This window comes from Gallus gallus, chromosome 19 (assembly GCF_016699485.2).
Source record: "Gallus gallus isolate bGalGal1 chromosome 19, bGalGal1.mat.broiler.GRCg7b, whole genome shotgun sequence".
Classification (NCBI taxonomy): domain Eukaryota; kingdom Metazoa; phylum Chordata; class Aves; order Galliformes; family Phasianidae; genus Gallus; species Gallus gallus.
The window spans coordinates 10,074,260-10,090,299 of NC_052550.1; the positions used below are offsets into that span (position 1 = coordinate 10,074,260).

Sequence of the window (16,040 nt, forward strand, 5' to 3'; positions counted from 1 at the left end):
AGGGACATAATGTGGAGGACAGGGACCCATTACTCTAATTAGTGAATGAGAACCGAATGAGAAATAATGGCTCACACTGTAGCAGCGCAGCTGTGATTGAAAGGTTCTGAGCAGAACCCAGGGGGCCCATGGAGCTCCTGGCTGTGCGTAGGGCCAGAGCTGCTCACAAAGCATGGGGAGCAGCCCTGCACAGGGCAGCTGCTGTGCTCTGCGATGTGGCTCGGAGCGCTGCCTGGCCCTCACCTGGTCCAGGTACAGAGAAACTCTATCTGACTGCAGCCAGTGCCCCACAGCTTTGGGTAGGAGAGGTATGGAGCTGCTGCAGGGCTGAGTGCCTCAGTGCCTTTGAGAAGCAGTGAGCAACTGTTTATATTGTCTGAGAGCAGAGCAATTAGCCTGTGTCACTACCGTGCAGTGTTTCTTTTGCCATAATATGGAGCTTTTAAGAAGAAAATTAAACCTGCCAAGCACCATTACGTTATGAGCACAGTAAGCAGCAGCCATGCTGATCTCAGCAGTGTGCACTGGGTGATCTTTTTGCTGGGTTCGTGTGTACGTGGTGCTTCCTGTTCAACTATGGAAAATGTTCCCTTCCCTGTGCTGATCCCCACTATCTGCAGGTGACATGATATGCACAGGGCTGCAGCCTTCCCATCATATGCGTTGTACTGATGTGGAGGTGCACGTGGGAATAGCTTTGAAAGCTGAGCAGGAAACTCTCAGAGTGCATTAGCGGTTGGTGAGTTGGGCACAACAACCACTCAGGAAATTAAAAGGAGGGTGAGATTTTGAGGTGATAAAACATTAAAATATGAAACTTGCATTTGAGTCAGATCCAGAGTTAATTTTATCTTTTCAAGCTGCAGCTTAGGAGAACCTTGGTTCCATGCCAGCAAGCGAAATCTTTGGGCTATTGCAAAGGAGAGGAGGAGGAACCTGGTGGTTTTGGAGTGGGGTTCTCGGAGGTGCACTGATGGATGAGCAGTGCTGAACACAATCACAGGGCAGAGGCACTGACAGTGCAGCTGAAAGCCGCGGGCAGGGGCTGCTGCACTGCTGGGTTTGCTCACCATCTTTTGTGGCTGTTACAGAGGTTCAGATTTCATCACAGACATTCAGTGGAAAGAGATGATAAAAGCCAAAGGGGAAAGGCAAGAAAACACCATTTAAGAACTAAATGCAAAATTACGAAGCCTCAGCTTGCTTCAGCAGGAGAGATTTTTATGCATTTTTTGGCATTTACAAATCCTTTGTGAAAAGGTCACCCCGTACTTGGAAGCTTATTAATACTGAAGATGGCCTAGAAAATGTCATGTCTTTTTACCATGATATTTACACAAAAAAGAGCACTGAGCACATGCAAGCTCCCAGCAGGATGGTGCAGTGGGGCCGGGGCACAGCTTGGCCGGGGGCTGCGTTCCCGCACACCTCACTCTGCTGCCCATCCCATGCAGGGGCTGCTCTGATCTCTGGGCACTGAGGGCTGAGCTGGGGGCTGCAGGCAGCACGGCGCTGCCCATTACCCACCATGGGCTGTGCAGAGACAATGGCTTGTCTTCATCACCATCACCACGTAATAATCGTTACATGAAACAGACCCAAAATAGGCCTCTCTATTTAGCATTACCATGATTAATTTCTCCTCTTTTTTTGCAGCAAGAAGACAAACGATAAAAGGTTTTTCTCTCTGCTCTCTTCCTCCTTAGCAAGCAGCCAACATGCAGCCCTGTGGGCTCAGGTCTGTGGCACCGATCTTGCCCAGGGCGCAGTGCATGGACTGTCAGTGCTCCCAGTGGAAGGAGGCTCTGTGGTTATTCCCTGAAGCCCAACTCACACTTGGGATCATCAGTGTCAAGGGGCAAATACCACGGGACAAGGACTGCATCCCCAGGGATGTGCCTTCTCCTATTGTAAATTATCACCCTGGGTGCCCTTCTTCCTACATACAAGTGCGGGGCTCCTGTGGAAACAATACCTTGCTAATTGTACCGGAGTCATTTTGGTACATCAAACATCTTATTTCATAAAGATGTGAGTGGTGCGGGATAATGAATGCCTGCCTGGGGAAATTAAAGTAATCAACCGCCAAGGCCAACACATCTTAGAGTGAGTAGAGAAAAAATTGCAGATAAGGGCTTTTAAGCCATGGGGTGGAAAATGCTCACATTATTCTTTGACCGGTTTTGAAACATGAACAGATGTAATTTCTTCATCAACTACAGCGATAAAAAAGCAGGCTGTGGTGAGCAGGGAGCTCTGCCTCTGCTGGAAACCGCACCGCGGGGAACCAAAGGAGCGCCGGGCAGGCCCAGGGATGGCCCCTCCTGGACACGTCCCCCCGGTCTCCATCCCCCTGCCCTGCAGTGCACGGCTGTGGCTGAGCTGCCACTTGCAGCCTTTGGTTCCGCACCTCAGTGCTGGCTTCTTCCACCTTTAATACTCCTGGCAGGGCTGAGGCATTTATTTTAGTAAAACAGCAAAAGCAGTTTTGAGCACGTTGGCAATCTATGCAATCCTTGTCAAGTCACTGCTTTTTAACTTAGTGGCTTGGATCGACCTGGCTGAGCTCTGAGCACACACAATCAATCAAGACCAAACCTTACACTGTGCCTGATTTTCTCATTTTCAAGTGCGCACAGTGAGTTGTGCTGCCTGGCACCACACTGCACTGCCCACAGCCACTATGCCCAGCACTGCACTGCCCACAGCTGTGCCACAGCCTCCCATGGGGGCTGCTCAGCACCCGGCAGCACTGCTATCACGCTCCCAGACAGAGCCAGGCATGCAGGAGGTTGGCCGCAACGGCACCCTGACTGGGTAGCAGTGAGCACTCCCTGTGCCAGGCCCCAGTGCACACCTATGCCCCCACACTGCTGCTCAGGTCTGGTCTGCACTAGAGCTGGCTTTGTGTGGCACCCAGAGCCCCACTGGCTGCATGGGGGTGGTGGGAAATGCCCCTGAGCTGACCCCATAAAAGCGGAGAGCTGGTTTTATAAATGCGCCTCATAAACAGCAATATTTCCTAATTCCAGAGAACAACAAGAACAAATCACTGGCTTCTTCCAGAGATGGATTATTCCCCCACAGACAATACATTGATCCTAACAGACTTCCATCTGTTTTCTGGACTTTCAAAGAACAGCTATTACCATTCAATTATCATGCTTCATTAAACAGGCTAAAACCTGTAACACGCACAGGTTTGGTTGGAACAAATGTTCAGCAGCTGTGCTGTGCTGTGCCATGCCGTGCCATGCTGTGTCGTGCCGTCCTGTGTTGTGCTGTGTCGTGCCATGCTGTGCCGTGCTGTGCTGTCCTTGCTATGCTCCAGGATTGAGGTTGTGCTCAGAACAGCTCTGTCAGCACCATGTATCTGGTGCAGCTGTGTGCTGCTCACGCATGTGACACTTAATAACAATTATGTATAAAGTTCTATGACTCAGGTAGTTAATTATCAAAGCAGAAATAAAGAACAATGAACTTTTCCCAGGATTACTGCAGCCTTTAGAGCCAGGCTGTCTTCTGCCATTACCTGTTCTAATTAACCGCAGCCCTCAGCACTTCACGGTGCACCGGAGCCATGAGCTGGAGCCCAATGGGATGCGTGTGCTGCACTGTGAGCACACACAGCAGCAGTACTCTGCCCTGTCTGAGCCGTGTCCCATCTCCCATGGATGTTTTTGCAGTACACAGAATAAAGCTGCACCAACATGAGACCGTTTGAGAGGACCAGTTGAAAAGAACATCCTTATTCCTTTGTTCAAAACCTATGCTTTGGCTTCTGGGTCAAAAAGTCATTTTGCATTTATTATTTGTACCAGAAATTGAGCATTCTTTGCAGCACTGCAGATGGAGAAAAGGGAAAAAATGTCATCGCTCAGCAGCACGTAGGCAGCCTGAGCGTGTGATTACACAACACAGAAACAGTGCATTCTGTGCCTAATGCAAAATTAAACATTATGAAACAATCTGAGTGATGTGTTTGGTCCCAGGAGAGATTGGTTCAGCAACACAGACAGCGATGCTCATCTCCCACCACCGCACCAGGCGTCAGCAGTGGGAACACAACTCGTGTGCTCCAATGAGCAGTGAAACCAGGCTCTGCCTCCACCTCCCAGCAACTGCACTTCTCCTTTTTTTCCATGGGAATTTTCCATTCTGATTAGATTTCCTCTTTATTGGTACCTTCCCTCTAATTCTGTCTCTCTGGCCCATTCTCCCCGCCATTAAACTTGCACTTTTATTGTTCATTTTCTTCATTCACCAAGGGCAACATGCATTGCACACGTGCTGGGGAAAGAGGAATGGGGAAAGGAGGAGAAACAGAAGAGAAAATAGAGACAGCTGGAAAAGCATTGACATGGAACATACTGGAAACATGCTGGGTTTCAACATGCACTTAAGAACCCATGAGATGACCACACCACTAAGACCAGCTTCATTGGTTGGAAAGTCCCTTTCACAAAGAAGAAAAAATTTCCATTCTGCTGCAGATCTGTGAATTCTGAGCTCTGTTCCTGAGGGCTGCACAGGGGGGCAGTGCTGGGCTCTGTGCCACCATATATGCGAGGAGCAGCAGTGCTGTGCTGCAGGACCAGGCCGCCCCGAACCGCTGCGTCCCATCACTGCGCTGCACTGCCTGCATCTGCATATACAATCCAATGAAAAATGTATGACTGCTAAACACACACATATGTCATAATTAAACACAAACAATCATTTCCAAATAACTGTTTACCACGTTGCATATGCCGTTCTGCAATTAATCTCAATGACTCTTTCTCCTTGCACATGAGCATGGAGGCAGCTCCTGGCACAGTGCTGGCGGCACGTGGGGCTGCACTGACAGCACTCCCTGCCTGATGCACAGGTTGGAGCTCTGTCAGTGTCAGACAGATGCCTTGTTCTCTGCTGTTTGTTCTGAGAAAGCTTCAGAGAGAGATTTATAGGATGAGTGCTGTTCAAACATTAATCCCAGCGCAGGGCCCACGTGGTGCCCACTCTGGCAGCACTCTGCAGAACATGCCCCATTCTGTGCCTGCTCCCACACACACATTGGTCACCCTCTGAGGATGGCTGTGGGGTTGGGGACAGAGCTCAGCATGGGGCGGGCACAGAGCTGTGTTTCATGCATGACTCTGCAGTGGGGCAGCACTGGGCACTGCTGGTACTGCATTCAGCACCATGCAGCCCCGAGCCCCATGCAGATGGGGCAGGTGGAGGCACAGGGATCCTCCTGCAGACCTGGGCTTGATGCCCTCCTACGAAGCCAAACTCTTTAGAAGTGGTTCATGTTGTGTATGTTCAGTTTTTTTGCTAGCACTACTGGCCTGACAGTCTCAGCTGTTTATTTTCAGGATGTTTACCCAATCTTTGCTGTAAACAAATTTTCAGAGGGCAAAAGCATAGCATGAAAATCATCAAAAATATCTACACCATAAAGACTGTCAGTTCAGGAAATTCAGTTAGGAAAAAAGAGGAGAGGTGAAAGAAGCAGGAGAAGCTGCAGTGAGGGACCACCACTCTCACTGCCCTGAGCCCCCTCCCTGTTGCACACCATCCCAGACCCTCAGCCTGCAGCAGAGCTGTTCCCATTGTCTGGAAACCCCTGGTGCAATGCCAGCATTGAAGTGACCCCTGTAATGGGAATCACGTGAGGACAGCGAGCAGACAGCACAAGCAGAGAAAGTGGATTTCATTTCTATGTATCACCTTCTATTAGCATCAGAGGAAGGTCTCTATTACACCCACTGCTTGTCTGCAGAGAGGGCACACTCAGCAAATCGAAACTGAGATGTGTCTTTAGAGGAGATGGACACGGCTGCCAGCCATCACTCCCTGCCTGCTGAGATGCACGGCTCTGCACACAGCTCTGCTGCAGCCCACGAGGACGGAGCTCCGCGTGGTGCTTTGCGCACAAACAGTGGGCTGTGCCCCCGGAGCGGCCCTCCCAAATCCCAGCAGCCCTCCTGCATCCCAACAGCCTGCTAATCGCTAATGAACAACAAGTTTCCTTGCTAGCATGTAAACGATGAAATTTGGCTTTTATGCTGCATAATATGACTCCATCAGCTACCTTGTGAGATGGGGATTTTCCAGGGTATGCCAATGTTCCAATTATCAGCAAATTGCCAGCTCTTGGAACAGAGCTGTGTATTAACTCCAAGCAAGTGAGCGTTCACTGAATTACTTGGAACAGTAAACAGCTCTTCCTGGGGTGTGTAAATAATCCCAGGGTATCAAGGAAATGAGAAAAAGAGATTTAAAAACTAATTTGCCTGGGTACAGTAAAAATTTAAAAGGAAATCAGTAAACGAAGGGTTATCCATGCAACAGTTATTTTGATTGTTATGAGCTTGGTTTGCAAACACCTTCCAGCCCAGCGCTGACCCTTTGCTCAGTGCCACCCCACGGGGCAGGGGCAGCCCTGGGCTCAGCGCCGTGCCAGGATGCGGCCCCCCCGGGTGGGGGGCGGCTGATGGCTGATGGGCTGTTGAGGAGCAGAAGGCTCAGCGCATGGGCAGGGCTCTGGGGCTTTCTTCCCACCTGTTTTAAATTTAAAATTCAGTTCCCTCATCTCTGAGCTAATGCACTAATGGACAGTCACCATTACCCAACTTCTGACCTAATGGGCACAGTAAATAAGTGAAAGGCTCATAAAATCAGATTTACTGAGCATCCTTCCTTTTGCTGTCCATTAACTGAAACTATTCATTAGGTTAAGAATACCTGGGGTACAGAGCTGTGTTCTCTTGCATTAACGCTGTCACACTGACGTCTCAGCACCCAAGAACTCACAGAGGCCGTTGGGTCGCAGCCCCCAGCATATCCCCTGTGGGCACGGGGCGAGCACAGGGCTGGGGGAGCAGGGGCTGCAGGAACCCCATAAATCGCTGCAGTTGTCTCCTCTGCCAGAGCCTATCCCTGCACCGGGAGCCCCAGCCACGTCCCGGCTGTCGGCCTCTGGAAACAGGGGCACACCAACCCACTGTGTGCCATAAAAACCCTCCTCCTTTAAAAGAATTGAAAGCTCTGCATCCTGGGCTGACACAGGCAGGGAAGCCCTGATGCTGTGCACGCAGACACTGAAACCCCATGCTATGAAACCAGCGGGTGCCTGAGGTGCCACGGGAGCACCCAGAAGCATTAGAGTGCCTAAGATTTAATTCTGCCATGACACCTCCTTGGAATCGCACTGCTAATTGATCAAATTTTGCCTGCCTGTTACTTAAACTTTCAATAAAATGTAGATTAGTGGGAGGTGTGATTCTCTGGGCAGAATGCAGCCTCCCACCACCATGGCAGGTACTGAATAGCAATGCCCTGTGCACAGCATCCAACCTGTGAGCACTAAACTAATCACAGAGGTGCACTGATTCCTTAACTGCTTGATGGGATTTCCTCTGCAGTTCCACCCCCCAGCTGTCCCCCATACCTGGACAAGGCACACGGTATGCAAAAGGGATGGCACAGAGCGCAGCCGCTGCACCGCACACGGCCATGTGCTGTGGGCAGAGCTGTGTGCCCGCACTCACGTTGGCACTCACAAGAGCAGGACTGCCCTTCTATGTGCCCCTTATAGTCATGTTTTCAGCAAATTCACCTCTTGCCTGACAAAGACCTCTTCCATCATGCAGAATTAAAACCAAAAAGGGGCACTAATGAGAGGAGGAACAAGGAGGGAAGCAGCAGCTACTTTGTATTCCTTCAGCAGTTCTGTTTGTTGTGCAGCGCTAAATTAACTCCCATTAATTCATCATGAAAACCAACCTTAGAGAACAGGATGGAACTTGCATTTTCTGCTCCTGAATTAATGTTGCATGGAAGCACTTTATTTTAAGAATAATTAATGATTACAGTGAAAAAAGTCTTCTAAAGAATCTGAAGTGTGTCAGTGGTAAATGGCCACCATCTCTGCTCGGAGCACTGCCTATCGCACAGCCAGGGAATCCCACAGCCGCGCCTCAGCTTCCCATCCTCCTGTACCTCTGCGCACAGAGGGCCAAGCTGGGTGCTGGCCTCACGCCGGCAGCAGATCCGGCTGCAATGGGTGCCGGCTCCATGCAGACGCCTTTGGGCATCTCTCCCGGAACGGCTCATTGTGCTACTTCTACATTTGCTTCCTCCACCACCACTTAAAAGTTAATCATATCCTCAGTGACTCACGCAGGAAAATGCTTAGCTGGATGGCAGCTGAATTCAGAACAACAGGGCCACAAACACAGCCCAGCAAGCGGCTGTTTGTTCATTCCAGCATTTTCTCAAGCAAATTCCTCATGTAGTGCTGAGAAATGATGCAAAGAATGCACCATCCCCAGCACTGTGTGGGATTTGCTGCCAATGCTCACTGCACACGCTGACACCTCCCGGCTCACACAGAGAAGCCAACAATCCACATCTCACAGCTTGGGCAGCCCACAGAGGGTGCAGCTCACAGCCATACCCAGCCCTCACAGCACACACAGCTCTGGGAGCACGGAGGGCAGTGGGAACGCACTGCTGCTCCCAAGGGAGGGGAAAAGGGGCTGCGAACAGCAGGAGGACACAGGGGGAGGACAAATGGAGTCACTTCTAAGTGCTGCTTTCCTGGTGTTTCCCTGAAAGGCCTGACTACCTGTGGAAAAACTGAAGATGAAATAAGGAAAAGATTTATTGAGTCTCAAAGCCTCCAGTTAAAATTAAATGCAGTGAGAAAAGTGGCTTTCCACATCTAATTGTCTTTTCCCCAGCACCTATGTGTCAGTCTCCTCTAAAAGCCTATTAATTCTGTAATTTAGTGCCAGCTGGAGCTGCAGACAGACAAAACCACCACTGCATTTTGCTCCCAATTCATTGACTACCTGTCATCAGGCATAAGCGTTAGGGTGCTCTCTCCTTGAAGACTCCAAATACTAAAAATTAAAAACTTTTTATAGGCTGTTTAATAAAAAATGTGCTGGCACATCAGTTAATAGAATGGATTCTGTGACACTCTGTGTTAGGATTTTAATTACGGCTAAAAATAACCCAGCATGTCAGGAGAGACACAGAGATCCTTACCCCAGCACGGCGGGGGTCGGCCCAGAGGGTTCCCACAGTGAGACATCATTTATTTGCTTAGCTGTGAGTTCAGAGTTTGCTCTGAAATTAGACAGAGTTGGTAATGGAGACAGCAATGGGAGGAAGGGCTGGAAATGGAGGCAGCAATGGGAAGGCAGGCCAGTATGTACACTTCTCACTGCCACTGTGCAGCAGGTCCTTGCCAACTGCATCGAGCAGCACAGCAGGGACAGCACTGCAAGGAGCAGCTCCTGGGGCTGGGAAGGACCTCTGCACTCCTACCCTGCTCACCAGCTGCTGTTCCTCCTGCACCATTTCTGATCAACCAGGATGCAATTTCCCCATTTCCCCCTGCAACTTAAGCAGAAGCTCATAGGAACTTTTCCATTACCTTGCCAGCTGCTCCAGCATCCAGACTTGCTGTAAACTAGTGCAGGCTTTTATAGGTGGCACAATCCAAACTTTGAACCCATTTGCCTATTCTGAGGTGTTTTAAGGAGTGCCTCATTTTTGTTCCTCAAGCAAGACTTCTACATAGCTGAAGTTCTCCCCCACTCACCTGTTGCTGAGCTCCGCCTGGAGAGGTGCAGCAGCACCAAGAACTGCAGCTGCCTGCAGGCAGCCCCAGCACTGCACACAGTGCAGCTCCCTGCAGGCTGCCCGCCCAAGCTGTTCCTCACCTCTCCGGATGAGCTGTTAGGTATTTAGGGAAACAGTTTCTCCTTGGCACAGCTTAAACCAAGCAGTCATCTAATTTCCTCTAGAGAAATGTGCTGGAAAAATCAGTAAGATAAATCTATCATTATAAATAGCAATAAACACCTCCTCTAGCATAGCTGCATATTTAGCAGAAGTATCTGAGTAGTGATGGTGCAGATCCACAGTAAAACCCACGATGGCCATAGCTCAGAGCTGAGCACAGGACCCACACCTCTGTGCAGAACATCGGCACAGCCCTGAGAATGCTCTGCAGGAACTGCTGGGCTGCAGCCCCACCACTGCCACGAGGCAAAATCTGCAGACACACAGGCACCAAACCCACACTTGTACTCAGAACCAATGCAATTCCCACTTCCAGCATCCAGCTGGAACCCACTGTGCGCCTGCAGGTGGAGGAATGCACTCTGTTCTCATGCAAAACCTTGCTGTTTGCAAGCAAAACAGCTGAGAACCGCATCACTGTTGGACAGGCACAGCTCCTCCTGAAAATGTTCACTGATGCAGAGCCCCGTGTGCAGGACAGCACTGCAGAACCCCCGCCTCCACACACACACACACACACACACACACACACACACACGGTGAGGACATCGTTATCCCCTGCCCAAGTTCTTCCATTTGTCACAGAATTCAGCACACTGCATAACACACACTTTTCAAGTTAAGCATCAAAACAGTGAATACAAAGGAGGAAGGAAGCGTTCACTTGCTGAAGGAGAATTACTAAGAGCACACTGTTGTATTATAATGCATCTCCTACTACTACACCATTTGTATTAATGTATTGGAGGCATCTACAAAGAAAAACCACAGTTTGGTTCAGAATGAAGAGCACGGAGATGTCTGCAAAGCACCGCAGGCCACACGCAGCACCAGCTCCAGCAGCAGCCTGGGGGCTCCCAGCCCTCCCCAGATATTGGCCTGCAGGCTGCATGCAGGAGCTGTGCATTGGGGGGAGGAGGAGAGCAGCCCCAGTATTTCTTAGGGCATCCCCTCAATGTCCTGTTTGCTCAGCTCTAAGGGACACAGCAGCACCCCGCTGCCAGGCGGCACCGCAGGCATGAGCCTGGACACGGGCACTGCCCACCCCATCCTGAGATCCTGCAGGAAGAATTAATTAGTGCGGATGATAAAGCACTGTGGGGAAGGAGAATCAAGGTTAATAATGGATATTAATAAAATATCAGCAAGGAAAAATGAGTGGTTGTGTCCCAGCTAAGCCATCTCCATGAGTGCAATACGTCCCTGTCGCTGTAAGTGGTTATTTCTTGATAGATCAGGAGGGGGAAATAATGGAGAGGAAATAATGCTGCGAGATTGCAGCTCCACGTGCTGCTCTGCTCAGTGCTCTGCTGGTGACAAAGCTGGTGCCACAGCAGGAGCCAACGTGGCAGCTGGGAGCAGTAATTATCCTCGAAGCCATTACTGACGTGTTTGAGGGGGGCTCCAGGCAGGTGCAATATTGCCTGCAATGGAGCAGGGCATTCTGCTGGCAGTCACCTTCCCACGGGCACCACGCAGCACACCCAGCGCTGGTGCCATCCCATGCCCTGAGCTGTGCCACCCCGGGCAGACAGGGGCATCCCAGGCTCAGTGGGCAGCAGCACCATGCAATGTGGAGAGCCCACAGAGATGACTGTAAAAACCACAGCACTTAAAATGTAAACTTGAATAGAACACAGGCTGTAATGAATAATATATGCAGGCAGAAGGATCTTCCCTCAGCACAGAGCTACTCTTACTGCCATTCACTTGTACTATGCTTTATTCCCAAAGACCAGGCTTGGGGAAGGAGATGCTGACATGCTGCCAGTTGTCATCTTGCCCCAAAATGTGACCCAGATGTTTCTTCATCACCCCCAAATCCTTCATTATCTATCACTCCTGCGAGGCTCCTCCCCGCTTGGTGCAGCTCCATCCCCACACAGCATCACTCGTCCATGAGCCAAGCAGTGCCCAGGGAAGCCCCGTAGGCACAAGACAGCCCTCTGACTTCAACTAAGGACTGATATTCTCACCAGGGCCAGGATGTGAAGGGCAGTAATAAAAGGAACAACAACAACAAAAACATCAAGTTCATTCAGAGCTGAACAAAACACTTTTCATCCACTGAAGCCATCAGAAGGGAATGGAAATTCAACTCACCCTTTTCCATCTCCCAGAACAAGAGCATTGGACAAGGGGAAATGGTTCAAACTGAAAGAGGAGAGATTTAGATTGAATATAAGGAAGTTCTTTACAGTAAGGGTGGTGAGGCACTGCATAGGCTGCCCAGAGAAGGGGTGGTGTCCCATCCCTTCAGACAGCTGAGGCGAGGCTGGAGGGGCTCTGAGCACTGATGGAGCTGCGGGTGTCCCTGCACACTGTGGGGCAGTGGGACCCGATGGCCTTTAAAGGCCCCTTTAACTCACGTCCATGGCTCTGTGGTTCTGTGAGAGCCCTGGTCCAGGATGTTCTGCACAGAGGAAGCCCCAGAAGTGGTCCTGAAGTGCAGCACTGCACGCAGTGCAAGCTGCTGGCTCCTGCTCCACAAAACAAGGCGTGCATTTATAAACAGTAATCCCTCCACAAAGAGAAACCTGTGGTGTTCCATGATTTGTATCGATCCATGTCACTCCAAAGCTTCTCACCACATACTCTTTTAATAACTCAGCAGCAAGATGAAAAGCTGCTTTCCTGCTGCCCGAGGAAGGTTAATGCATTGTAAGGGAGAAAGTATTTGCACTTAATGGGTGAATTCTAAAAGCTCTGCCGCATTTCTTGAAGGCCACTTCTGGAAAGTTGATTCCCATACAGAGAGCTATTGCTACTTATAACTCAGCTGTGCAGCACTGCAGGACTGCCCCGAGGGAGCGCAGGGCGGGAGCTGCACCGCCAGGAACGGACCTTCACAGCACAGCAGCACAGAGGGGCACAGCGATGGGCTCCGACCCACACCGGGACGGCAGTGCGGCACGGAGCAGTGCCTGCAGGACGGACACACCGCGGCTGCAAGGAGAGAACTCCAGCAAAAAAGGGCTCTGCACAAAGATGGCCATAAATCTCAATGTGTTTACAACAGAAGACTGACCAGAAGAGTTTATTAAATCTATAAAGGATCTGATGTATATCAAACTGTTACATAAAGTCAATACTTTGGAAAGAAGCAGACAATAAATACTCTGCAAGAGGCAATATTTCTATCAAAGAGAAAGCAATCACATAAAGATTAGGAGACCAATTTCAATACTGAATGTCAGTCTGCTGTAAGGAGACATTTATTGTTTCTCTGAATTATCACAGAGGAGCGAGATAGCTGTAACACTGTGCTGAGCCGAGCTGGTCACGCTATTAAGTTAGAAATACTCTTTCACCTTTTAAAAACCATTTTTCTGCTTTGCAAATATAAGGGCATCCTCTCTCAGGGCAAAGGGAGGAGCAGCACAGCCACAGCTGCCAGTGCCTCCCAGTGCCCTGCGGTCACAGCTCTGCTTTGGCCTGCAATGTGGTCTCCTTTAATGGGATTCTCTCAGCTCCTTATGCTACAGGGGCCATGCTAAAACTGCATTTCCATGTTAACACTGCCCTGTAATTAGCACCACTGGATCAGAACTGGTAATAACACTGTCTGCATTACGCTGTTAATTACATTAGTTCTGCCACACAAACCATGATGCAGTGCCGAATGCTCTCCGCTACTTTGAACTGTTGAGAACCTGCCTCTGATTTTCCCTCTGGCAAGTCCCAGCAGATTGTGTATCTGCTCTCCAATTGACACAGAATGTTTATTATTACAAAAAAGGAGAAAACAAGAATATTCAAGATTTGTTTTCAGACACAGCTTCTGCAGCACAATCTGGAAACCTCCGAATTTCCACTTACTTTGCAGTTTGACTACTTTTTGTTATGGAATAAGTTACACCAGGAGCAGCCCTGTGCAAAGCCCCATGCACAGCTCCACACACAGCCGGGCCTCCCTCTGCTTCCTCAAGCAGCATTCCCTTCCCCTCTGCCCCAGCAGCTCCTCTGCAGCGTGCACTGGAAGCACCTCCAGCTGCCACAGCACTGCCGATGGCCCCGGGGCTCTGGGTACAAGGATTGGGAACACAGCCCCCCTCCCCATCCTGTGGGCAGCACTGGGAGCAGAGCCGGTCCCCAGTGCCACCTTCTTTCCATCATTATCTCCCTTAAAAGGCAGAAATTGAAAATGAGATGCAGAGCCAGTGGCCCCTTTTGAGCTATGGTTATTAGCTATGGTGAGGATGAAAGCAGCATGACTCCCTAGATAAATACACAGTTCATTAAAAGTGCTCTGGATCACTGTATTCTCCTGATCAAAAGCCTAAATCACACGGCTGTGACATTAAGGAGCTGTGCTGTATGCGGAGTTGAAACAGGACAGAGCCCGCATGCCAAGAAGGGACAGAGGGGTGGTGGGAGCACAAGGCTGTGCAGAGCACAGTGCCCAGCACTGCAGAGGCAGCAGGGAATTTCTGACACGCTGAACGTGCAGAGGCCCCACAGCACACAGCCACGCTGTGCAGGTGCTGCTCTCCCCACTACACCCATCCCGGACCGCATGGCAGAAGCGCAGCACCCGCAGGACAGCACCTGGGGAGCACAGCTGCGGAGCACCCAGCACCCCCTGCACCAATGCCAACTGCAGCAGAGCCTATCTGTCCACTACTTCATTCTGAAAGGTCAAAGTGATCTTCAACACGACGTCAGGGCACGTGGCTCAGCTGATCTGCAGTGCTGCAGCCACATTCGTTACCAGGACAGCGTGAGGGAGCCCGGCGCCACTGGGTACTGCTAAACTAAGGCACCTGCACTGCACTAACAGTGCCATTTGCTGGGGACTGCCCATGCTTTTCATTTTCCTGGGCAGGTGCTCATGGAAAGGAGCGTGCAGAGCCAGGCCAGCATGGCAGCCCTGGGCTGAGGAGCAGCACCAGTGCAAGCCCTGGGCCATGTCCCTGCATGCACCACTGCTCTGCAGAGCTCTACTCGGCTGCAGCAGAAGAGCTTCAGGCTGCCCTTCCTCCTCGTCCCTCTCAGGGAGCTCTCATCTCAGCACTGACAAATTGAACACGGCACTCCTGTGACTAAGATGGATGGCGGGTATAAGTGATACCCATGGAACAAATGGCTGATCTGTGTATTCTTCCATTCAGGATTAGGCTAATAAGATGTTCATTTATGGATCTATTACTCAGTCATTTAACTGCCTGAAATAGGAGGAGCAGGCGAGTTCCACTATCCAGGCATTGATTTCCATCTTCTCAGACTACATTCTAGTGGGGGGTTTGCTAAGGTAATTTAGCAGGACAGATCCAAACCCTCATTAAGCAGACACAGCGCTTCAAGACACATCAGAGGAGCCGGAGATGTCTGAAAGATTATGGCAGCTGTGTTCCTCCCCATGTTTTCCCCCTCTCCCATGTTATCCTACAGATGCAGTGAGCACTCACACTGCTCCAGAGAGAGGGAAGTGGACCAGATGGAAAACTCAGCTGGGCTGTGCTGGGGACTGGCAGCCAGTGGTGTGCAGGATGGCACCATGGGGCTGTACTAGCACCAGCTCAGCTCTATGCCCCACAGGTACTACTCCACGCACAGCCTATGCTGCTGCCAGCATGGCTCAGCCCTGGGCTGCATTTTCCATGTGCCTACAGCACCAGGGCCAAGTGGGTGGACCGGCTGTGCCAGCAGGGCCGAGAGCAGCTGCTGCCCTGCTCCCACCAAGTGCTATGGGCAGCCCTGCTGCCAGCTGCCCACCTCTCCCTGCTCCCAGGGCCCCAGGCTGCAGCTCACCAGTGCTGCCCTACACAGCCCGTTCTGTTCCACCACTTCCAAAATGAGTGCAGATCACTGAGCTGTGAACTCATATAAAGCTCAGCCCCATGTTAATTTTTCTCTTTTGCATAATGCATTTACGAGTGTATCTATTTTTTCATTGCAGAATAACATCCCTCTTGTGTAGCCTGGCATCTCTGTGCTGTGCTGAGGGTCCACGTGAGCTCCGCACTGACCGCAGGAAGCACCAAACAGAGGGACGCCAGCACAGTGTGCACAGCCACGCACCACCCATCACCAAACACAGGGTTTGCTCTCACCAGCAGGCAGACACTCCCAGCCCACAGCTGGGCACATAGCCCTGCTTGTTTAACTCCGTGTAAATGGCACTCTAATATTCCCCTTAACTGCTGCACTTAGACAGCTTCTCCCTGTAGCTGTTAATCATATTAAAAGGTATTGGATACATAATTTCCTTTAATTATATAAAATATTGGTGGCTTCCT

General features: G+C 50.5%; 1 protein-coding gene and 1 long non-coding RNA gene across 9 annotated transcripts in view; one reads left to right on the forward strand and one right to left on the reverse strand.

Annotated features, from left to right (window-relative positions):
• The window catches only part of XAF1 (XIAP associated factor 1), a 205,585-nt gene that overhangs the window by 19,808 nt on the left and 169,737 nt on the right, over positions 1-16,040 (reverse strand). The window lies entirely within an intron of this gene.
• The window catches only part of LOC124417317, a 37,360-nt gene that overhangs the window by 17,872 nt on the left and 3,448 nt on the right, over positions 1-16,040 (forward strand). The window lies entirely within an intron of this gene.